Raw genomic sequence first — 24,464 nt, 5'->3', positions numbered from 1 at the left:
TAGATAATTCTTTAGTTTTTAGTTTGGGTGCCAGAGTAGATAGTGTCCTTAACAGAGGGAACAGTAGAACAAAACTACAATTTTAGTTAAATATAAAGAATTTGTTTTAGACATGGTATACTTAAAAGTTTGTAGTACAACCTGATGAAAATATTAACAGTTTGGTACAGAGCTTAAGAAAGAAGTAATGGGGAGAGATACAGAAAATTTTCTATAAAAAATGGCTAAAAAAATTATCAGTAAACATTTCTCACTTTTTTCCTCTCAATATATTTTGTTGATACAACAAAGATTATTTGAAATTTAATAGCATCATCATTTTATCCAAAAATAAGTGATCCATTACAACTCTTTAGATTCAGATGCTAAAATAATGCATCCTGGATGAAAAATAAAGAAATAAAAACTTTTGCTTCTACTTTTTTATTCCTAAGAAATAGTGCATATACTAGTTATTTTGTGTAAAAATAAAATGAAAATGTATGCTACCAAAATCATTTTTTTACACTATATGTTGATCTTTGCTTCTAAGTAAATAGAAATGTAACTTTTGGTACAGAGAATAATCCTCTATTTCACAAGACAACCAAATTATTTTCAAAATGTTACATAATATACATTGGGCTCTGGACAAGATCATGAAGCATAAATGCTTCCCTGATTTTCTCAATAGGACATGAAATTTTTAACTTCCTTCTTTTTGTTGTTGTTGTTGTTGTTAGTGGGCAGTCCCATATCTAGAAAATTCCAATTAAGACTTATCATTCTAATTTTATAGATAGCTGAAAAATATTGAATTCTCCTAAAGTCTTAACCGTTTTCTAGCTTCAAAATTAATTTGTTAGTAGTCTTACATAGTATCTTAGTTTTCTACATGGTTTTTTAAAAAAAGAACTACTGTAAACCGAAGTAAAACAAGTGATATTTCAGCATTTGGAAATGAACCAAGAAATGGGAATCTGAATGGAAAAATATTTTTTTCAAAATAAATCTATGACTTCCATTGCTATATTTGTTTACCAAAAAAGATTTAAATATTTTGTTGAACAAATGAAGAAAAAACATTTTTATTTAAAACAAAATTTTTAAAAAATCTGGTTCTTGATTTTAATTAAATTAGCTTACAATTCCTCACCAAAATTAGACAAAGTTAAAGAAAAATAAAAGATTCCAAATACTAAGTTTCTGGTTCAACAAAACTAACTTATTTCTTGAAACTGATGTGATTACTTTTTAATTAAAATTGAGTCAAATTTCACCAAACTTTTCATATAAGAGTAGTATTTTCAAATATATCCTTAGAACTCCAATTTGTCATATTTAGATTCAATAACGAATCTAGCTACTAAGTGTACATAGTTCAAAATCTATTTTGTTATTTCTCCTACAAAAATGACTAATTAGTAACAATTGAATGATTCATGAAAAGTTTTCTTTTTATTGTTAGAAAGAGTAAATATAGTTTACATTTTATATATGTATTTGTCTTGGTCAGGAAAAATGATCAAAGACAAATACATAATATATTAAAAAAAGTAAAAACTGTAAGAACTATGCTAACATTTTTTCTCTGTTGCACCATGGTATATAGACAATTGATTGAGTAAATGGTGGTTATGTGAGGTATTAAAGTGAATAGAAGATGATATTTTGCTATATGTTTCATACAAAGGTATTTTTCTAGAAAAGATAAAACTTTAAAATATTTAATAATTGTACAAAAAATATTTGCTATTTATGAATCACACCCCCCAAAAATCATTTGGTGGAACAGAGCCACGTATTTTAAGTATAAAGAAAAAATTAATAGATAATTTTATGCAGAATTGTGTAAATTCTGAGAAATCTAGTGGCTATGATGAGATGAGAAGCTATCAATGGAAGATTAGGAAAAACTTGTAAGGAAAGACAAGTATTATATGATGAGTAAAGAGCGGAGATAGAAAGTAGTATGTTCTTTTCAGGAAACAGAATATTGCTGGTGTGCATAGTCAGGGATAGGCGATGGAAAAATGAGCATGAGATCTCATCAGACAAAAAGTTACAGAATCTTGATAAAGATGTTAGATTTTACCCAAGAGATGTAGGAGCCACTAAAGATAAAGAGAAGGAGAAGGAATAGGGTCAGGTTTATATCTTAGATTTTAGTTTGATGATTTTTAGTAAAACTGAGAAATCACATGGAAAGATGTTTTAATTGTCATGCAAGAAACAATGAGCTTCCAACACACTGGGTAAAAAGGATGGATTTGCATTTGAACAATACATAAGATTTGGTGGCAGGAGGAGTTCCTGAGAGTTGATATGAAGACTTAATGAAAAAGTTTGGGGTTTTAGGATAATGCTGAAGTGAATATGATAGTTGAATTCATGAGACAAAATTTTTAAATAAAGTACCAAGTCAGGACATTGTTTTGGTTAGACAAACAATGAACACTGTAATCCAGTAAGCAATAGGTGGTAGATGTAACTTTACATTTGACACCAGACTGCAGTTTCCTAATCTAAATTCTATTGCATGTGTCCAATCTGCTTCTTGACTGTTCGGTCTTCATTCTTTACTCAATAAGCATTTTTGAAGGGCTTATAACGCTAAGTACTTATTTACTCTCTCTCTGTGTGTGTGTGTGTGTGTGTGTGTTTTCTTTTTCCATCTCCTCATTCCTAGTTTTCTATTCCAGTTCTCACTGGTTAACCTTTGTTACCATTTCATGCCAATCTCTTCTGTTGCATCTGCATCTTAACTCTCCTTTTATTTCTATTTAGATAAACTTCCTGACTAAATATATGTATGTGTACACACACACACACACACACACACACACACTTATTTATTTATTTATTTATGTTAGACTTATTCCAGAAACAAATGCAAAGATAATAAATAAATACAAAGATAGTTTACCATGACAAAACGTATTAATGTATTATAAATCATTTATATGTTTCTATAGAAAAAATATCTCAACATATACACTAAAACATTCAATAAATCCAGCTCTTATTCCTGATTTGAAAAAGAAAAAGAGAATAATTTTTAAAAATTAAGTTTTTCCAAAATAGAAAATGACTAAAATTTTTATTATGGCATAAAGAGAAGTTAGAGGCAACTTAAATTCAGGATTATGTAAGGATATTGTTCGCTACTTCCACTTCTACTGAAATCATATTGAAGAGTTTTAGTGAACTAAGAACAACAACATGTATTAAAATATAAACACTGGAAAGCAGAGACAAAATGATTAATAGATACAGGTAATATGATAGTGAATATGAAAATTCAAGAGAACTGAAAGAATGATTATTAGAGTAAAAGAGCACACTTAAAATGTAAATTTTAATAGTATCTTTCAATATCAGCAAAAGGTAAAAGGCATTAGACTGAATATATTTTTTAAATGATCAAAGATGCTCAGGAATTACTGAAATTTAACCTGGCTTCTAAAGCTAATTATTTGGAATGTAACTACTGGAGATTTCAGAGTTCTTCACTGCCAATAAGATTTGTTGATTTCTGCCACTAGCCTTTCTCATATTGCTCTGTTCTTCCACTTACTGAGTTTTCTACAATGTAATACATTTTACTGCATCAGTGCTTAAACTGGAGAAAAGTCCTCATCTCTATTTTTCAAAATGACAAGGAATCAGAGACACAGATTTACTTTGAGAGGAAAATAATAATAATAATACATTAAACAAAATGAATGACAAAAATTAAAACTACTTTACTTGAATTTAATCCATATTACTCCATACTGGGTAGGTTAATAGCAATTAAACTGACCAGAAAAAGAGGTAGACTTAAAATTTATTTTTTTTTAACTTTTATTTTTTAGTAAAAAGTTGTAAAGTCAAATGAAACATATTAGTGTAGAACAGAGGCTGTCTCTAAATCTAAGATCAGAAATTGATTTCTCTTTTATGCTTTCCTATATATTCCTTTCTCTTTATGTTTTCTAGGAATTTGAGTTTGTTAATCATGTGGTATATAGGATAAGGAAAAGTAAATATGTTTATAAAGTACCAACAAATTATGGCTATAAATAAAGATGTCTCAGCAACTTATATTTGAGAAAATATACTAATGAGGGCTATGCTGAAAATTCTTAAAAATCAGCATCTTTGTTAGTGATATAACTATCATACAGTGGACATTACATGATAAAAGCATTTCTGCTGTCCTTTATGGCCCCAGGGATAGAAAGGTTGATTTCCTTTGATAGTTGGCCACTTTGCTACGTCCAGGGGACAATTTAATGCAAAGGGACAAGCAGCACCAGAGAGACAGAACTTATGTTCTAACTCTGGAGATAAGTCTTTCTAATGGCACAGAAAACTGCAGTCGTTAAGAACTCTGGAATTAGAACTGAGGGGTTTAAATCCCAGTTCAACCACTTACTAGATTTGCAACCTTGGGCAAGGTAGCAAACCTCTATAAAACAACAGCAAAATGTAAATACTTTCTTTGCTTACAATCCTTTTGTAAAGAATAAAGGTGGTCAGGAATAATAATTAATGATGGTCTATCTTGTACTGTATAATGAGTGATAGAATAATTCTCTTTCTATAGTAAATTGTGGCTTTAATGAAGTGAAAATAGAGTAAGGAGGTGAAATTGTAAAGGAAAACACATTGGAAGAAAGCAGAAACTATGAAACTATGCATGAAGACAGAACTGAGAAGTCAAGAAGCACATTCAGCTTAAAAGGATCTGTAGAAAAAGACAGCAATGACTTAGAAGTTATAATAATTTGACACTGGGCTACTTGCAGAGATTTAGTCATTTGGAGAGCAAAAAATGTATGAAGGCAGAATAAGCCCAGACTAAGAATCAAATGAATCAAAAGAATCAAATGAAACAGAACTGATACATAAAACCAATCAGGATAGAAAATAACCAACATTTACTTTGAGAGAAATTGACCAATGGTTAGGACATAGAGAATGATATCGTATGGCTTGGTCCCAAATCTTGGCCTGGATATTTTCTAGTTACATGGGCATGTACAAGTTACTGCTCTGTTTCTCAGTTTTCTCATGTGTAAAAACTGACTAGTAATAATACATATTCCAGTAGAATTGTTTGGAATTTTATAAGGAAAGCATCATATTTATGCTTAATAACTACTAATTGTATAAGTTTTATTATTATTATTATTATTATTATTATTATTATTATTATTATTATTATTTTAATTAATACCTAACTATAGAGTTTCCTTATAGAAGTCTAAATCATTTTAATATGATTATCCACTAATGTATATACTTATTTTATAATAATCTCAAATTATTCACCGTAAATATCTTTTCTGTATCATGTTCATTGAATAAAAATGGATATTTACAAGACCCACTCTGCTAGAATGTTAATTCATTGAGTTTATTGAGCAATCTTTAATTCTTCTGAATTCCTGGCAAGGTAGTTCCCAAGCATGGTTATGCATTAGAATCCCCTGGAAATTTTTAACCATGGGTTAACTAATCTCTGGATCCACTTTAAATGAGTAAAATCAGATTCTCTACAGAAGGGAATAGATTTTTTTTAAGTTTACCATGTGATTCTAAGGTGTAGCTATGAGTAAGAACCTAGTGGTTTGCAAGGAATTTGACACACAATTTGTTTATGTCCCTCATTTTTTAAACAAACTTAAATGATTAACAAAGCTACATGTTTACATAAATGTTTATGTAAATTATGTTTACATAAATACATACACATATTTGTAGATAGATATATTTACATTTACCATATATATATATATTTATTTATTTATATGCACATATGCACAAACACATACACATATAAATATGTATAAATGCATGCATGTTGACAAAGAGTTTAACACCAGGAATGTATTAATAAAGGTTTGCTAAATATGTATCATTCATGATCCTGGTAGGCAACAATTGGCTCTAAAAATCAAGGTTGGGCACAGTTTGAAAAAATTAATGAAGAATATATGTTTTCTCAGGGCTAGAATAGCAGGAAGCTGCTACCATTTTCTACATCTGTCTCTTTTCTCCATTGCCTCTACAGTTTTCTCTGTTCCATCTCTTTGGGGAGACTAAAAATAAAGTTCATTGTATGTTTATTACTAATATCCTTAAAAATAAAGATTTTTCCAGAATGTAAATCAACCATGTGGTGCACAACTCTCCGTTTTGGGCCAGCACTTTGAGTGATAGTGTACTAGATTATCCAGATCATCATGAGACTCTATGAAATATCCTCCTAACAAAAAATAAAAACAAACCCCTAAACCTCTTCACACCCCAAATTTCCCTCCAACTAATATCCTTTTACAGATTTGCCTATAATTCGTCTTTCAGCAAACATTCACATAGCCATTTCAGTCATTTTTGTAAAGGTCATCCACTCTGCCTCATGAGTTGTCAATTTTCAGTCTTTCTTGATTTTTCAGAGTCATTTGGCATAGCTCATCTCAGAGAGTAGTCACCGCTACTATAAGCTATTGTTACATATATCCAAATTCTACTTCACAAACCTATGTTATAGATAAGCAGATGTCTCAAATTTAATGTATATTAAACAGAATTTCAGATTTTTGTTCCTGAGCCTACTTTTTCCACAGTCTCACCTCTTCTAACTGCTGCCACCTTGTTCTAAGCCTCAATCTTCGAATAGCCGTTAATTGCTCTCTGCTTCTGTGCTTGCCTTCTCAAGGTGTATTTACAGCACATCATCCAGTCCCTTCCAATGACTTTTTAATTTTAAGTGAAACTTAAGCCACTCTAAGCCCTAATATGTATACAGGGCTTTCCTTACCCTTGTTAATTTCTCTGTGAGCTCATCTACCAGGGTCCCTTTTAGACACTAGTAAGGTAGTACAAGTGTATGGAAACACTTTGATATTAGCCATATCTCAGGGAAGTTTAAAAGGTAATTACATTTCAAATTTCCAAATTTTTATCATCAATTAAAAATAAGTGTTGGATTTTAAATACGATGAATAGTATGAAGATATTAGGAAAGACTGGATATTATATTTGTGAGCTCTTTTATGTATTCAATGTCTGTAACCTTTACTAAACATAATTGGCTAATAACATTTTGAATAGATTGAATCTCAGAAATTATACTTTTAGATGAAATTTCACTTAATCAGATATTTTGATTGTTTTTCAGTGAATTCTCAATTGGCTATTTCAAACTAAATAAAATATTTTTTCTTTGACTCAAATCAGAATTACATTAAAATAAAAAGACGTTTTCTCACAATGTACAGAAAAATCATTGATATGAATTGTAAAATGCTTATATACATATAGAGTTTTAAAATGCACATACAATAGATATTTGTCGAACTTTTGAAGATGATGGTCATCTGACTAAGAGGCAAAGAATATGTGATGCTGACAACTTAGGAATCAATGAATTATTATAAACTGATTATTCTTATGTGTAATGAGTCAAAATTAAATTAGTGTTCTACCAAAGCAAGTTCTAAATTAAAGACAAATAGTGAAGTGAGGGGATAGTTATATTAATAATAATGTAGTGCAGGGACATAATTATAGTTTTCAAATATAGCAAATATTATTGAAATACAAAGCAATCTGTCTTTCCATTCTCAGCATATTCCAAGCATATTAAAAACTAAAAATAAAAACCCCTTAGTTTTTTCCAGTTAATTATTGCTATGTCTTGAAAGTTTGTTCCCTCTGAAAGTAATGTTGAAATTTAGTTGTCTATGTAACAGTAATGGGAGATGGGGTCTTAAAGAGACAAATTCACCATGAGGGGTCTATTCTTATAAGTGGGTTCAATGCCTTTATAAATGAAAATGGGAGAGTGGACTCTTTTTCTTGGCTCTTCCATTTTATGCCATGTGAGGATTTATATTTTTGTCCTCTTAAGAAATTACAGGGTTCAAGGTCCCATCCTACAAATGGATACCAGGCCTTTAGCAGGTACCAAATCTGTCCATTTCTTGATCTTAGACTTCCTAGCCTCCAGTGGTAAGTAATAAATTTATTTTCTCTATAAGTTACACAATCTCAGGTATTCTTTTGTAGTAGTGTAAAGCAGACTAAGACAATTATATTTCAGGTACAATGAGTATTACTTTGTTCACTCATTATAAACTGTATTGAAAATATTCATCTAATTTGTTCCAAAATATCCTTCATTATATTATTAATCAGTTATGATCTTTATAATTCATCATTTTAACATTAATAACAAACCTAAAATTATTGATTTGCATTTAATTTTTAAAAGGAACGTAGTGTATTGAGAAAAAGAAATGGGTATTAATAGAGTAGGAAAACCCAGAGTTGAGTTATATCTTGCTCATAATAGCTATTTGACTTTGACTTATTCATATAATTTCTCTGAAGTCCTATATTTTCATCCATGAAACAGGGTTTTTAACCTGATGAGTTCCAACTTCTATGTCAACTCTAAATGTCAACAACATATGAATATATGTAGAGAAAATTGGTAGTTACCTGATTTTCAATTTCCCCTATATTCTCCTTAAAAAAAACATAAATAACAAGGATGAAAATAAAACTAAGCATGGCCTATGCCTCCAACATTAATAGGCAAAAGAATAGTGTATCCTCTACTTGTCTGCAAATGAAGTATACACACAGAACCCACTTTCCTGGCAATGAATATAGAGAGTTTAGGAGGGTAAGTTTAAGGTCTGTAAAAAATTGTGCAATAAAGTTCACAGGGAACATATGTCAAGCACAAGTAAAACCATCATCATAAATAGAAAGTCAAACATTAATTGCCAGAATATCAAACATAGGTCAAGACCTGGCATTTCACAGTATTGATTAAATAGAAGACATTAAAGTGTATAAGACTGGAGGTTGTAGTCTAAGAAGCCATTAGTAATGAGAAAGATACACAAATATAGAAAAAAGGGAAATACTCATTAAAAATGAAATTACAAAAAAAGGATAAAGGAAGAACTGAAGAATCCTAAATAAAAAAGAAAGAAAAAAGACAGGCCTCTTTCCCTCATCAATATCATCCATAAAATACAAGAGTGCAGAAAAAAACATTCTCAAACTAAGAACATTTTCCATGAAATGAATAGGAGTAGGAAAAGCCAATCACATCTATCAAATACTTCTGTAGCAAATAAGAAGTAAAAATTGACAGTTTTGATGATAAATTTCTCTCCTTGAAATAACCACAAAGATAAATAAAATTATAATACCACTCAAAAATTAAATATCCTTAAATAGGCAACTGAAGATATAAAAATGTCCTTGAATCAAAAATACATATACTATTTCCGGGTGTGGTGGCACACACCTGTAATCCCAGCAGCTGGGGAGGCTGAGGTAGGAGGATCACGAGTTCAAAGCCAGCCTCAGCAATGGCAAGGTGCTAAGCAACTCAGTGAGACATTGTCTCTAAATAAAATACAAAATAGGGCTGGAGATGTGGCTCAGTGGTTGAGTGCCTCTGAGTTTAATCTCTGGTACCAAAAAAAAAAAAAAAAAAATTGCACATACTATAACTATAAATGGACAGAAAACTGTTTTTAATGGAATGAAAGCTGAATTAATTCAGAAAGGTGGTAAAAGAAAATGATAAAATAATATCAAAATGAATATTAATTATAAGGAGTCTAAAGGAAAAAGATACAAGTGAAAATTTAGTAAAGGGCATTGAATAAAAGCAAGAAAAAACCCTACAAAATGAAAATGGAATGAAGAATAATTTAAAGGATTAGAGAAAATGTAGTTGAAATGGAAGAGCCATAAATAACACATGCTTATTTATTATCTTTGAAGAATATCAAAACAGAGGAATAGAAATCCACAGAAATTTCCAAAGATAAAAGAGGCCTCAAGTATAATCCTAAAGGGCCAAGTGGGTGCCAGAGAAAAATGACCAAGTATAGTCACCTCTGAGACAAATTCTAATAAATCTCTTGGATAAAGAAAAGGAAATAATCCTTAAGGGCCTCCAGATTATGATCTGAAATAATTTAGAAAAGCATGAGAATGAGACTGGTATCAGACTTTTCTAAAACAGCATACAAAGCAAGGCAACAGTATAGAGTGATTTTAAGAAACGTAAAGAAACAGAGTACACATTCAAGCTATTAATTCCAACTCTACTCTTCTTGGAGGAAAAAAAAAGAAAAACTTGAACAAGAAGACCTGTTGCTCTTATGTGCCCTAATAGTCTACTAGAACTCTGTCAAACCAAGAAATGACTGAGCAGAATTTGACCAAAGGATTTATATGAGAAATTAACATTTTAATTTTAGCACTAACATGAGATTATAATAAAATACTAATAAACAAACATCCCATTCTCTGCCAAAGTAGAGTCAATGCAACACAAAAATGGGAGGGGATAATTTGTTTGAACAAATTTGTTTGAACACAGACTTCCTTACCACTTTGAACCTGAGGCTTGCTGAGGCTATCACAATTATACTCATTTTGATACATTTTCTACTTCTTCCTTCTTTTGTTGTAAATATTCCAAGCCTGCTTTGTTCACTAATTGAAGAAAATAGAAATCATTGATTCTTCCCTCCACACTATATCTGTAAGTATGCCTTACAGATTGCTGTTCCTGCTAATGATTGTTCTTTCCATCTATGCTCTTGATAGATGCCTTAGAATTTTTTCAGGGACACTTGAATGAATTGCTAAGTGTCCACTATCCTAATTGTCATCAAATCTATCAAAATTTCTATTTAGGATTTATATTTCTTCTTAGAATTGTGGAGCTTATTCATAAAACATACTGACAATATATTATGATCACCATATTTTAATGAATAATTCTTACTTGTTTCTCAAATCTACCAATGAATTTGTGGTATTATACTCCCAGATTTCTTAAATAAAGAGCTCAAATATCTTTCTTGAGTTCTAGTTTCATGTTGACAGTTTAATTTGATGTCTAATAAAATAATATGAAATAAGTGCAAATCTGAATTATTTCCCTACTTTCACATCTGATCTTCCTTCTTTCCACATGTATTTCAGTAATGTCACAGCTATTCACCCACTCAGGCAGGAAGCTGGGTGCTATCTTTAATTATCCTCTACTTAAATGCTACTCTCTCAGGATTTTTTTTTTTTTTTTTTTTTTGGACATTAGGGACAGTCAGTTTTGTATTTTAAAGGTAAAGGTCTATTGTCTTACAACCTCAATTACCAATATCTTGGGTCAGAGGTTCTTTATCTCTTTTCTGTATAATTGTAATAGCCTTTTAATTCACTCTCTACCTATGATTTACCTTCTGTACAATTACCAGAATGATCTTCTCCAAATACAAATCATAGGATACTATTGGCAACTTAAATCCTTTCTAAAACCATATGATCTAAAACCTTATTTCTAATTTCTGCTGGTATTCCTTCATTCTTACCACTTTGCTTCAGAAATGATAATTACTTGTAGTTGGCCTGTTGAAGCCAAGCTTTTCAGGATTCTGAGCCTTTGCTGACTCTTTCTATACTAGCATGTCCATCCCTTACATCTCTATCTTTGTTGATCTGATACCACCTTTTATCTGAAGTGTCCCTGATACCTTGTCCCTTTATCAAATCAATTGCACTCCCCTCTTTGCAACCAGTGTAATTTGTATAAACTTCTGTTGCTATATTATCTCTCTCTCTCTCTCTCTCTCTCTCTCTCTCTCTCTCTCTCTCTTTCTTTTATTATTATTATTTTTTTTTTTGGTACTGAGTATTGAACCCAGGGGCACTTTAAAACTGAGCCACTATTGCTACATTCTTAACAATGAATTTTTATTTTTTGGTTTTTGTACTTATTGAATGACAAAGTATGACTTGCTTTAAAAGAAGGGTTCATGCTATAGTATCTGTCATAGTGTAAATCCATAATACATCTATTTAATAAGTGTTGAATGAATTGAATGAAAATGAATTGTAATTTAAAGTATCACTGAATTAAGTATTTACTAATTTGAACTCCTTACTTTTTGCTTGTATTATTAAGGAATAATTTATGTTCGCTTTTTTACTAATTTGAAATCAATGTTCTTTCATATTTAAATTTTATAACAATGAATATTTTTATGAACAAATTAATATGCTTAAATATCCATATAGATTTTCACCATAGAATTATTTAGAAGCAGGACAAATGCATATATTTTTTTCACTATTGAGTGGTCATATGATGAGTTAAATATGACACTGATTAACTAAAATAAAATAAAAATCAGCTTTTACTATCATGAATCTGTCCTTACTCACTTTACCAACCTAGTTTCTGTGTAAAGCAACACATTTTTATATTCTAAGCATATTATAGCTATCCTCCCATTATTATCCAAAATATACATATTTAGAAAATGTTCCGATTTCCTCAATAACATTGTAAATCTGAACTCTGGAAACTAAGAATACCATTTAACAATGTCCAGAGTGACTTGTGTTAAAAGCTGCAGTTTAAAATGATTAAGACAACATCCTTGGGTACTATGAAACTTATTTCATGTTTTTTTATAACATGTACAAAAATAAGATAACACACTTCTGACATGCTGCTTGATATATAATAGGTGTACAAAAAATTTTAGTTACTATCTTTCCTGACAGTTCAGAGTGAACTACATAGGGATAAAGTACATTTTCTGAGACCGGTTTTTCTATTAGAGAACAGTGTGCCCTACTTACATTTTCCAGTTGTTTCCTTATTAAATTAACAGCAGTACCAACACTGTATGCACAATGGTCATACTCTTCTAATTTACATGATCAATGAAGTGCACTACAACAAAATAGGGTTCTTACCCACATGGATGTTTATTGCTCCCCCCCTTTATTGATTAATGTTTATCATGTTTTATTGTCTCCATAAAAATTTTCCACTAAATTACCCCCAAATTACTTTTTTTAGTAATAAACTATCATATTACAAAGAGAAATGTCCATGTGTAAAAGATTTAGGTGATAAGAATTTGAACTGTCAAAAAGACATAATTTAAAAAAAATGTTTTCAAATTTCCTTTACTCTTGATATGCTGCCTCATATGAGTACCAGAAATATTATAGGATTATTGGCTATATTAATTAGTGCATGTGTTGAATAAAAGACTATAAGCAATGTGCCCATGATGTAATGTGAACTGCAAAACTTAGAAAAACTGCAGACTTAGACAGACTTAAGTTATTGATGTAAGAGTCTACACCCAGTGTGTACTCCCCAGAACTCACCCAGTTATCTGCTGCAAGCACAAGTGAACTAGGACTTAAAAACCCAGACTTCTGGGGGGCAATGGGACTAACAGGACCCAGATAGAGAGATCGAAGTCTCCTTCTCTTTTGTCCCCTCTGTACCAGACTCCTCCAGCCCTGATCAAGTTTCTGATGACCTGTACTTAACACATGTCACAGGCGAGTATCTGGGACCCCTAAGTATAGAGTCAATTAGGACTTAGAATTAGGATGTATGTCTCAAGTGTAATGAGCATCAATAAAATAGATTTGATTGAATCTAACTGCATCTCACTGCCTTCTAAATCTGCTATGCAAAGATTTGTAAATCTTATTTTAGAGGCATATTTTCTGGGGTCTCTTACAAGTTTTTATTTTACTGGACCTTGATTTCCTATCTTTGGATCTAAAAATGATGGAAAAATTGCCTTAAGGCACATTATGAGCAAGAAGTTTGAGATTGTGTAAGTTTTGCCAAAATTCTTGTTATAGAATCCTGAATGTTAATGAATATTAAAATTAATTTTTAAAATTGCACTTCAGCCTTAAGGCAGTGATTAGGATATTGTTCATTACATTTCCCTCAGAAGCTTCCACTAATCTGCATCATTACTATTTGGGTTAGAATTTTTGGTTGATTCACTGGTTTAAAGACCAATCATAAAATTTAAAAATTCATATTTGTATGTGGTCACAGAAAGAGTTAATAAGCAGCAATATTCTTTGGGGTATTTTAAATGAAAAAAATGAGAATGAAAATAGCATGTATAATAAAACTCTTTCTCTGTATATAAATATACAGAAAGAGCAATATGTTAAGATGTTTGCCTAAATATCACCTCATCATAATTTTAGTGTTCATACTAGTCGTTTGCATTTGGAGAGGGGGTTGTTTGTTTTCTTTTTATAATATTATATTTATTTTGTATTTTGTTTATATTATATATAATTTATATTATATTGACTGAATTTTACTAAGAGCATGTTTTTTCTTTATAAATAGACTATTCTACTAAAACAATTGCAAGTATTCTGCATTTTAGTATAAAACCTCTTGCTTCTTAGGTCCTAATCTCCATCATGTGGGATTAGGCCCCAACTTCCTTAATAAGACTCTGATAGCACAAGAATTAAACCAAGAATCAATAAATGGAATGGAATCAAACTAAAAATTTTTTCTCAGCAAAAGAAACAATCTGTGAGGTGAACAGAGAGCCTACATCTTGGGAACAAATCTTTACCCCTCACACATCAGATAGAGCACTAATCTCTAGGGTATATAAAGAACTCAAAAGTTTAAACACCAAAAAAGATCAAATAACCCAATCAATAAATGGGTCAAGGACCTGAAAAGATACTTCTCAGAAGAGGATATACAATCAATCAACAAATGTATGAAAAAATGTTCATCATCGCTAGCAATTAGAGAAATGCAAATCAAAACCACTCTAAGATATCATCTCATTTCAGTCAGAACATCAGCTATTATGAAGACAAACAACAATAAGTGTTGGTAGGATGTGAGGATAAAGGTACACTCATACACTTCTGTTGGGACTGCAAATTGGTGCAGCCAATATGAAAAGCAGTATGGAGATTTCTTGGAAAATTAGGAATGAACCACCATTTAACCCAACTATCCCTCTCCTCAGTCTACAACCAAAGAACTTAAAAAACATCATACTACAGGGACATGGCCATATCAATGTTTATAGCAGCACAAATCACAATAGCTAAACTGTGGAACCAACCTAGATGCCCTTCAATGGATGAATGGATAAAAAAAAAATGTGGCATATATACACAATGAAATTTTACTCAGCAATAAAAGAGAATGAAATCATGGCATTTGCAGGTAAATGGATGGAGTTGGAGAAGATAATGGTAAGTGAATTTAGCCAATCCCCAAAAAAACAAATGCCAAATGTTTTCTCTGATATAAGGAGGCTGATTCATAGTGGGATAGGGAAAGGGAGCATGGGAAGGATAGACGAATCCTAGATAGGGCAGAGGAGTTGGAGGGTAAGGGAGAAGGTATGAGGTTAGAAATGATGGTGGAATGATGGTCATTATTATCCAAAGTACATGTATGAAGACACGAATTGGTGTGAATATACTTTGTATACAACCAGAGATATGAAAAATTGTGCTGTATATGTGTAATAAGAATTGTAAAGCATTTCGCTGTCATATATAAATTTTAAAAAAGAAAAAAAAACTTCTTGCTGATTTGAGAAGCCAATCATAGCCACAGAAATCCAGTTTCAAGGTGAATGTTTAAACTTTATGAAGTATAAGCAAACAAAACTTGTATATAACCAAGCTGTACAATGTGATGTTTTGATATACATCTAAATTGTGAAACTATTACCTTAAAGCAAGCTAATCAATAAATCCATTAGTAATTTTTATTATTTTTTATTAAAATGTATTGAGCATATGTCTTCTTTTTTTTTAATCTTTTTTTTTTTTTGAGAGAGAGAAGAGAGTGAGAGAGAGAGAATGTTAATATTTATTTATTTATTTTAGTTTTCGCCGGACATAACATCTTTGTTTGTATGTGGTGCTGAGGATTGAACCCAGCGCTGTGCGCCTTCCAGGCGAGCGCGCTACCGCTTGAGCCACATCCCCAGCCCCTTGAGCATATGTCTTCTTAATGTAACACTAGTAGGTTATAATTTGCCCACTTTGATATAAATGGCATTATGTTAAATATTCTTTCATGTACTTAAATCTTTGAACAATTATCTTATTAAATCCTTAAGATGAAGTCCTTAAAAAAGACCAATGAGAATATAATTTAATTTTTTTCAGATTTCATCATATTTTTTTTATTGACCTTCCAACTTATTTTGTAAAGACCATAAACACAGCTTTGGCTTTTAATTTGATGATTTCGGTTGTGAACAGCATTTACATATTTTTGGTATATTATTTTGACTTTCATTTTCTTCCTTCAACTCAGAGAATCAGATTTTCAGTTTATGCATCATTGTTGACCAAAATTTAGAGTTGTTGTGTCCCAAAAGACATGCAAAGATAATAATCACATAATATTTTCTAAGTATATTAGTTTTCTAAATTCAGAAAACTTTCCTAGTCTTTGTCAGGTTCTTTCCTCAAGTAGAAATAAGATCAGATTTCCCTTCCTACACAATTTCATAGCGCACCATGAACAGAAAAACATTATGCTTAATGTAAATAGTTCTTGACTACAATGTAATTCTCTTTTATGCGCTTACTAAGTATGTGTTGCTTTAATTTTTGTTTGTATGAGGCATCTTCATGCTGTTTAGGATGTCCTTTCTATGAATGTCACAGCTTCATATACAGAGGATGCTTAGTAAGCATTAATTTTAATGAAATTATTTATAAACCATAAAAACTGTTGACATGTATAAACAATATAATAATTTAAAAAGATATAAAGAAAAATACGTATAAAAATGTTATTCTGAATTCCTATTGTTCTTCAGATTAATAAAAAAATTGATTTTCTTTGTATTTAAAGAATTGCTTTGAAAAAACGCCATAATTTGGTGAACACAGTACTTGGTTTTACAGCTGTACTAAAATATATAGAGAGAGTATTCTATAATATACTTGCTACCAGGTATGTATCAAGCAGAAGATGTAAAGTTTATTATTTTGAGTGGTTTTTGCAAGTTAGTTTGAGGCAATGTTTTTCCTCTGAAATTAATAATATAGTTTGAAATGTCATGTAAGCCAAAATCAATATGAATGACAGTGGAGGGTATTGGCCAGAATATGCTGCTTACTCATGCCCTCATAAAATTATTGTTGTTTTAAATCTGGAAGGTGGCCATAGAAATTGAGTAGTAGACTAAATCAAAGTAGTGTATTAAATCTATCAATGAGAACAGTCACCTAAAGCTTTCAAATGCTTTAATTATATTAATATAAAATGGAAACATTTTCAAATAGTTCTGGACATTTTCAGTAGTAGCAATGGCTTTAATTTTTATGTTGTGTTTTAAATTAATAAAATTTAACTCTTCAGAGGAGTTTTGGGTTTATAGCAAGAGTGAGCAAAAAGTAGAGGTAATCCTTACTCTTGAAATATGACCTCCTCACTCTTGAAATCTCATTCAACAGAAGTAAATTTTTTATAGTCCATGAGCCTAAAGTGGCACATCATTATCACTCAGAATCCATAGTGTACATTAGGGTTCTATGAGTTCTGTTAGTCTATGAGTTCTGACAAGTGTATAGTGACATGCATCTACCAATATGGTATTGCCCAATAGATTTACAACACTGAAAATCCTCTTTGCTCTGCCAATTTATTCTTCCCTCCCTCCTAACCTCTGGAAGCCACTGATCAGTTTACTGTGTCATAGTTTTGCCCTTTCCAGAAGGTCACAGAGTAGAAATCAAATAGTATATGGTCTTCTCAGATTGGTTTATCTCACTTATTAAAATGCATTCAAATTTCCTCCATATTTTTTAATGACTTGATAGCTTTGATTTTTAGTATTTGATGTTCCAATTTATTAATTTATTCACTTACCAAAGAACAACTTAATTCCTTCCAGGTATTGACAATTATGAATGGAACTATAAAGTTACTACATACATCCATGTGCAGGGTTTTGTGGGGACATTCATTTTCGTTCATTTAAGTAAAAATCAAAGAGTATGGTTGCTGAATTATGTAGTAAAAGTATGTTTAGTTTTTTAAGAACTGTCTTCTAAAGTGGCTGTACCACTTTTCATCTCTATAAGCAATGAATCAGATCCTACAGTTTCATATCATTGCCAGTATTTGGTATTGTTGATATTCTAAATTTTGGCCATTCTTATAGCTGTGTAGTAGTATCTCATTATTTTAATTTGCAATTCCCTGATATATCTTCATTTGCATTCTTTATGGATGCTCACTTATTATAGCATTATTTGTCAAAAAAGGATATCTTGCTTCAATTCTATTGACTTTGCTCCTTTGTCAATTTCAGATGACTTCTTTAACATGTTTTTTATTCTTGGATTTATATTCTATTCCCTTGTTCCATTTGTCTGTTCTGTTGCCTGTTCCCTAATGCCACATGATGTTGAAAATACTTTCATATGCTGACTTGACATCTATATATCTCCTGTGGTGAGATATCTATACATATTTCCCATTTCTTACTCAGTTTACCCTTTTTCTTATTTTTATAGTATTTTGGATGAGAGTCCTTTAGCACAAGTATTTGTTTGCAAATATTTTCTTTTAATCATAGCTTATCTTCCCATCTTCTTGATATTGTAGTTTGCAAAGCAGCAATTTGATTTTAATTAAATTCAGCTTGTTAGTTTTTTCTTCCATGGATCATACATTTGTTGCTATATTTATAAAGTCATTGCCTTATTGAAGGTCATCTATGTTTTCTCCTCTATTTCTTCAGAAATTTTATAGTTTGTGTTTTATACTTAGGCCTATAATATATTTGGACTTAATTTTATGAAAGGTGTAAAGCTTCTATCTAGATTATTTTTTGTTTTTGTCTATATATGTCCACTTGCCTGAGCATCATTTGTTAAAAAGGATTTATATTACTTTAGGCTTATGGATTTGCTCCTTTGTCAAGATCAGATAACTACAGTAACCTGGGTTTATATCGGAATTTCTTTTCTATTCCCTTGTTGCATTTGTCTATTCTACTGCCTGTTCCCCCTCTCTTGATTACTATAGCTTTATAAGGTTTGATATTGGGCAGTATCAGGCAGGTGGTATCAGTCCTCCTACTTTGTTATTTTTCTTCAATATTATGATGGGTTCTCTAGGTATTATGCCTCTTATTTTTAGCATTTATATATTTTTTGTTTTTATTTTTTCATTTAGGTAAAATTTGCCTCTTCATTTAAACTTTAAATTGGTTTGTTGATATCTAAAAAAAAACCCACTGAAATTTTTATTTCATTATGTTGAATCTGTAGATCAAGTTTTAAGAAAATAACATTTTGACAATATTGAATGTTATTATTTGAGAATATGAACTATCACAAAAATATCTTCCATTTTCTCTGATCTATCATTGCATTATTTTAATAAATACTGGTTCTTTTCCTAAGGGAGAAATTGGGAAATTAGCCTATTAGTAAGGGAGAGGAGTGATTTTTTTGTCTTCACTAAGGAAATGGACATCTTTTATCATGACCCATTCATACATGGTCCCCCTCTTAAATCATGACAGGTTCTACTCCTCAGTGCACTCCCTTTCTACTCCTGCTACATCCTAGAATTTTATAAGCTCCTCCACTGAAACTTGTTCTCATCTGCACAACTTGATTATGCTGCTGAGTTCTTACTTCAGTAACTCCTACTCTGCCTCAGATCTCATTCCAAGTTCACCTCCTAAGAAAAACTTATCTTGTTTAAAAAATTATTTATTTATTCTAATTTGTTATATATGACAACACAATGCATTGCAATTTCTAGTACATATATAGAACACAATTTAGGAAAGCATATCTTGAAGCCTGCATTAGGAGTCTTCTTATAGTCTTCAAAAAGCACATTCTGTTTTTTCATTATTAGTATTCATCATACTTAAAATTACTTATTAAGTGTCAGTCTTCATCCTACTAAACTAAAAGCAATGACTAAGTCTCATTTTTTGCTGTGTACTGTATCCCCTTCACAATGTCTGGCATATAGTTGCAACTCAATTAATTCTTTAAAGTTGACACAACTCTTAATATTATACTGTCAATCATTTTACTTCTGTGCATATAGAAAGAAAAGTTTTAGTTCTTACAGCAGATTGGGATAAAAAAAGTTAAATTAGATGTTTTAGAAGCAATACTTTTATGAAGGAATTTGATATATTAAATGTAAAAGAAAGTAAAATAAACCTCTAAGCTAATGAAGAACAAGAACAGAAATAATAAATCTTGCTCAAATATAATAGTTTTCATGAGTCATGCATAAATGCCCTGTTTCTGAGAAGCAGATTGAAATGTTATCATGAAAATTCCACACAAAATATTACATGTGACTTTATAATTTTTCCTGAGCAAGAGAAATCTCATTTTACAAACTACAGCATTTCAAGAAAGAAAATGGAATGATATGAAAAGAAAAGAAATAGCAAAAGACACAAGAATGGTCAAATCCAAAGGGACTCCCTGGATAAGTGTTCATAGATCATCACCAGAGAGTAAGGTATTAAATATGAAAAAAATTCTGTGAGAGAAATTTATGTCAGAATGCATTCCAAAAAAATATTACTAAAGTATCTCTGTTTATGACAATGTATAAATAGTGACTAATATTTTTGGACAGTACAGTGGATATATCAATATTTAATTCATAAAAAATAATAAAAGAATGTTAGAACCAAAAGAAAATTGAGACTTTAGGTTAAGGTCCTTGTTTTTAAAGATATAGAAATTGTCCTTATTATAAATATTAAATCAGTGATGCACATGGAGCACCCCAGAGGAAAATAGTTATTTACATAAATGATTTTGTACTCCAATTTAATTTTACAAAAATACAGCTTTGGTACATGCTAATATTATATTAGTAAATGACAAACAATTTAGTTTCTAAGAACTTAGAAATTTTAGTTTAATTGCTATATAATTAAATATCACTTTCATTTTTTGTTTACAGAATGCTTTTATAAAAAGAATATCAAAACATCATAAAAGTGTGTTCTATAAAAGACTTGATCTCCTTATATTGACTTTCTTTTTTTTTATTATTATTTATTTATTTTTTTTAGTTTTCGGCGGACACAACATCTTTGTATGTGGTGCTGAGGATAGAACCCAGGCCGCACACATGCCAGGCGAGCGTGCTACCGCTTGAGCCACATCCCCAGCCCCTTATATTGACTTTCACTTTAGTTAAAGGATACAATATAGAGAAATAGAAAATATTTTTTAAATAAAAAACAATGAAACAGCTATGTCTTACATATTTTATTTCACTAATTTGATTTTATGGCACTAGAAAACTAAATAATGCATAAAAACTTTGAGGGAATTATAAATTTCAAATGAAGTGTTGAAAAATATTATTTGTTCATGATTATATTTCTGCTTTAATGAATATTTTTAAAATTAAAAGTTTAAGAATTACCTTTTAAGAATATGGCAATTCTTAATATAAAGTTACTTTGGTTTTACATGAATATTATAGATCCTTCTCAGATTACAGATTGGTGTATTTATTGGATCATCCATTTGAATTACAGTACTGTGGGAGTGCAATGAAAGATAGTGCAGGATTTCTGTTGCCATGTACTAAAAATTACAAGGACACAAATAAATATTTTGTCAGATATCATCATTTTACCACTATACAAATATGTGTGAAAATTTATTGTAGTGGTGTATCTTGTAATTTTAATTTATATTGCCTTAAACAATAATGGTGAACATTTTTATATACATTTTAGTCTTCTGTATCTTTTTTTTTTTCCCCCTGGGGGTGGGTACCAGGTGTTGAACCCAGGGTGCTTAACCACTTAGCCACATCCTCAGCCTTTTTTTTTTTTTTTTTTTTGGTGGGGGGTAATAGGGATTGAAATTAGGGAAACTCCACCACTGAGCCTCATCCCTAACCTTATCCTGTATATTTATTTAGAGACAGAGTCAAACTGAGTTACTTTGTACCTTGCTTTTGCTGAGGGTGGCATTGAACTTGGGATCCTACTACCTCAGCCTCCCTGACTGCTGGGATTACAGGTGTGAATCACCATGCCCGGCCTGTATCTGTTGTGTAAAGTGTCCAATCACTTTACACATTTTAATAGGGTTGTTTGCTTTATTTTATTGATTTCTGAAATTTCACTATATATTCTGAATGCACATTCTATAGCATATATATATAATATATATAACATATATATCTTCTTCTTCTTTTCTTTTTCTAATATGTAAAGCTGCAGGAATATGAGTATCATCCCTGTGTAGGGGCCATGCCAATCTTCTCTGTATCGTTCCAATTTTAGTATGTGCTGCCAAGGCGAACACTGCCTTTTCATTTTCTTAACAGTGCCTTTTGATAACCATATGATTTTGGTTTTGGTCAAGTCTAATTTGCCAATTTTTTTCTTCTATAATGTCTTAGTATGCGCTCATGATATTACAAAATGCCTTAGATTAGATGGCTTAAACAAAAGAAATTTAATCTACATAGTGTATAAGCCTGGTCATGTTCCAGTGAGAGCTCTTCCTAACCTGCAGATGGCTGACTTCTCTTTCTAGCAGAGGGCTGAAGGAGAGAAAGACTGCACAGTTTCTCTAATGATGTCTCCTCTTTATAAAGGATTTAATCTCATCATGAGGACTCTACTGTCATGAGTTCATATAAATCTATCTACTTCCACTGAAGCCCTGTCTCTAAATTTCATTATACTGATGGTAGAACTTCAACATGATTTTTGGAGGGACACAAATATTCAGTATATAATATGCTTTGTTCTTTTCTTTAAAAAAATTTCCCTAAAGAAGTTAGATTTTTCTTTTATATTTTCTTCTAAATGTTTCATAGTTTTAGGTTTACTTCTACAATTCATTTCATGTTGATTTGAGTGAGACAAGAGATGAGATGTTTTGGTTTATTTCAGGATGTGGCTATGCAATTTTTTCAATATCATTTAAAAAAATGTGAGGGGTAGGGTTATATATATATATATATATATATATATATATATATATATATATCTCCAGTTGATTTTCAACAAAAATTATATATATATATATATATATATATATATATATATATATATATATATATATCTCCAATTGATTTTCAACAAAAATGATTTATATAAAATCATATGGTTATCAAACAGATATATATATATATATATATATATATATATATATTTTTTTTTTTTTTTTTTTTTCTGGGCTATAACAGAAATCTCTAGGGAGAAAGAAAAAGATATCACATAATTTTTTTCATTACCACAGTATGACATGGGTGATAACTAAACAATTCTGTCATAATTATTCATAAAAGAATTGAAGGATTAGTGCTATTTTCAAAACACCTCAATCACAATTCAAGGATAAAACTAAATAAGACCATAAATAATGTTATTAAGGTTCATAAATAATGTTATTAAGGCACAGATGGTAAGTTTAATTTAAAAAAATGCCCCTTACAGATACATAATGTGAGCAAAAGATAATTATGAAATCCTCATATTTTTTTCTTGAAAAAAGCAAAACCCAAAACTAGCCAAAAAGTGTATTAACTATTAATTAAATCAAATATAAGTATTCCTTTCTCTAAGACTATAATTTTGGAGGCCCATTTTTAGTATATTTCCATGATAACACATTTCGAAAATAAATAAATACATCCCAAAACATTGAAGTATAATATAGAGCTTCCTTTTTGCTTATTGAAAGAATTAAACAAAGAAATAACAAGTGAGTTAATCAGAGCTCATTTAGTTGTCAGTCTCATTTAGAAACAGAAACTGAACTCACCATGTTTTATTGATTGATTGATTGTGTTTTTTTTCTCCCCCTCCTCCAACTCAACATGTTTTAAGTAAAAGTTTACAGCTTCACACAAATGGAACACCAAGGAAAAGTTTTCTCTTTAGGGAGTGCTAAATTTAGGGATTTCAATTATGTCCACAACACTATATTTTTCTTTCTATTTGTCCATTCTTCCTTATCTCTGTTGCAAGTTATTGATATAAGATAACAAAAGATGACCCTCAGTAGCACCAAGTGAAATGACCCTTACAGTTAACAACCTCAGAAAAGAGATTTTCTTTCATCCCGAATCTGTACCAATTGTCCCAGATCCTGACTGATAACTATCAAAGGGAGTTTAGATTAGTTTAGCCCAAACCTATGGAGCTGTACAGAATTGGGATAGAAAAGGTTCATCAAAGTCTAAAATAGTTCAATCACTAGAACAAAGAGAAAGGATGGCTAGTGGGCAGGTAGAAAGGCTGATGTAAGCAAAGTGAGTAAGAAAAATTTGCCCTTTCAACATAAACAAATACATATAAATAAACTATTATGATAATATTATTATTATTATTTGCAGTACTAGCGGTGGAATCCAGGGTCTTGCAAATATGAGGCAAGCACTTCACTACTGAGTTGCATCTCCATTTGTATTTTTTATTATTATTATTATTATTATTATTATTATTATTATTATTACCTTTATTTTATTTATTTATTTTTATGTGGTGCTGAGGATCGAACCCAGAGCTCCCTTGTGCTAGGCGAGCACTCTACCACTGAGCCACAACCCTAGCTCCCCTATTTATTAT

General features: G+C 30.7%; 1 protein-coding gene and 1 non-coding gene across 4 annotated transcripts in view; both read right to left on the bottom strand.

The window, feature by feature from the left end:
* Nucleotides 1–24,464, bottom strand: part of Csmd3 (CUB and Sushi multiple domains 3) — a 1,133,871-nt gene that overhangs the window by 529,106 nt on the left and 580,301 nt on the right. The gene's annotated exons all lie outside the window — the stretch shown is intronic.
* LOC114106533 (U6 spliceosomal RNA) lies at nucleotides 22,084–22,188 on the bottom strand. The gene has a single exon (XR_003585213.1). It is a non-coding gene; the product is annotated as a U6 spliceosomal RNA (small nuclear RNA).

This window comes from Marmota flaviventris, chromosome 15 (assembly GCF_047511675.1).
Source record: "Marmota flaviventris isolate mMarFla1 chromosome 15, mMarFla1.hap1, whole genome shotgun sequence".
Classification (NCBI taxonomy): domain Eukaryota; kingdom Metazoa; phylum Chordata; class Mammalia; order Rodentia; family Sciuridae; genus Marmota; species Marmota flaviventris.
The sequence above is the reverse complement of the archived record's forward strand: the minus strand, read 5'-3'. Positions and strand labels throughout refer to the sequence as shown.